Below are 2,341 nucleotides of genomic sequence, written 5' to 3'. Positions count from 1 at the left end.
CGTGGGTTGCAACTCCCTATCTGTACTGAGATACATTCATTAAACAGCTGTGTCCAGCTAGCCTCCGTCTCGTGTGCTTACAGGGCTTCTGGCTTCGCCACGGGCCTTTCTGGGGACCCACAGCTGCCTATTGTTTAAAATCCCACCCCAGGCTCAGGTCACTGTCCCATCAGGCAAGCTTGGCCTCCTGTCCCCAGACTGTCCCACAGCAGTGAAAGGGGACAGCGAGCAGGTGCACCCAGGATCCAGCAAGCTCAGGGTGCTGCACGTCTTCCCAGGAAAGCAGACAGTAAGGAGAGTGGATCATGGAACCACTGCAAACGCTGCAGTGGAAGGGACAGCCCTCCATTGGGATGAGTGTGCTTCCTGCCTTCAGAGGCACTGGATGCTGAGAACAGAGCACTGAGCACTGGAGACAGCTGGATGCTGGGAACAGGCTGTCTGCAGCAAAATAACTCCACAGAGACACCAAAGTTCCCGAGGAGTGTGGTCCCCACGGCTGGAATTCTCCAGCTAATCACATCCACAGGGCTCCCAGGAAAAGCTGCAGCTATTGCTGGCAGCACATGGTCTATGGAAACCAGGCTGCCAGCAAAGGGAGCTCACCGGCCTGGGGGGGACTTTCCTTGCACAGTGCCCATGCTGCAGCTGGGAGGGGAGTGGGATTTGAGAAGAGGATCTGGGAGGGAATTAGGAGGGGGGATGCTACACTGGCAGCATCTGTTCAGTGTGTGGGGACACAGAGGTTGCTGCTAAAACCTTGACGTGGACATTTGAGCCCAATCCCATGGTCACAGTGGGATGCAATTGTGTACAAACCACAGCAGTGGTGTCCAGCTCACCCGCAGGGAAAATCCGGCAAGCATTTCAGGCTCTGAGAGACAGATAAGCCGTAAAATTCTCTGTGTCACCTGGGAGAGGCACTCATCACCTTGGGGAAGAGGATGGACATCTGGAGGAAGGGGGAGCTGACGGTGGTTTTGTGCCTGATGATGGGATGTCATGGATTGGGTGATGATGCGGGCTCTGTCAGTGGAGGGAAGCCCAGGGAAGCCCTCGCCTGGCGAGATGGTGTTAAATCACTGTGTTATTGCTCCGTCTGCTGGAGATGAAAAGCAAGCTGGCGCACAGCACACGCTGGAGAATCCTGGGAGTGGGGCACCCACTGCCAGCACCCCAAAGCCACACCCCCAAACCCTACAGGATTCAGACTGAGAGGGCAGAACCTCACGGGTCCTAATCCAACCTCCTTTTGTACCCAGCTTTTCGCCTGGGGAACAAGGCACAAGCAGCTCTCCCATCCCCAGCCTACCCTGTCGCTTCCTGCAGCAGCCTGGCACCCCTGCCAGGGCACACAGCTGGCTGGTGTCCCCGGGGAGCTGCGTAACAAGGGCTGCAGGTGGCCGTGATGGCCTGTGTCCTGCAGGGCTGTGCTGTCACCACTGCAGCACCAGCTTCCCAGCTCTGTCACGGCTACACATCCCCAGTGAGTGACAACCACGCAGCAGTGTGCCCCAGCCGTGTCTCCACATAGGCAGCATCGAGGTCTTGGCAGAAGCAGAAAGATGTGGTGGGGGAATGGGCAAGGTGTTGCTGTGGCTCCTCTTCGATGTCACTTGGTCCTTCAAGACTGCTAACCTCAGAGACACTGTCCCAAGAATGCTTCTGTTGCCTACAGACCACCCTCCCTAATGCTGGGGCAAGCCTGTCTTCAAATGCTGGGGGATACGTTCCCCTGCATACAGTACAAAACCTCCCAAACACCCAAAATCTGGCGCAAATCTCTCTCTGGACACTTGTGCAATCTGCTCACTGCACGCTGGTGCAAACCTCTTACCAGATCTTTCAGAATGCTGGTGCAAACTGAGTGCTGTTGCAAACTTTTCCCTTAACAGCAGTGCAAACGGCCCCATGGTGATCCCAGAGGCTCCACACCAAAGGATCGGGATGCTCGTATGGGATTTAAAGCTGGGGCAAAAAACAGCTGTCCAGCCCAACCCTCCCAAGGCCTGCTGAAGTGACAGTGCCTGTGCAGCTCACACATCTGTCGCCCACCACCAAGGGCCACACAGTGGACACTGGGGGCTCCCAGCCCCAGGGCTTCAGTCCAGCATCACCCTGCCTGGGGTCAAGTCCCAGGGTCCTGGGGGGCAGCTCTGGCTCTTGTGTTTCACAGCAGGCAGTGGTCCAAGTATTTTCCACCCTTTACCCAGGTGGTCCTGCTGTCTGGGAGGAGACTGGCAGATCCTGCCTCGCTCAGGAGCAGCCCACAGGTGATGGGGTGCTGCCCCATGGGAGCCCCAGGAGATGGGGGGGGGGGGGGGGGGGGGGGGCTCCGTCG

The sequence above is a fragment of the Corvus brachyrhynchos genome, unplaced genomic scaffold (genome assembly GCF_000691975.1).
Source record: "Corvus brachyrhynchos isolate BGI_N302 unplaced genomic scaffold, ASM69197v1 scaffold139, whole genome shotgun sequence".
Taxonomy (NCBI): domain Eukaryota; kingdom Metazoa; phylum Chordata; class Aves; order Passeriformes; family Corvidae; genus Corvus; species Corvus brachyrhynchos.
This window is presented reverse-complemented; position numbering follows the sequence as displayed.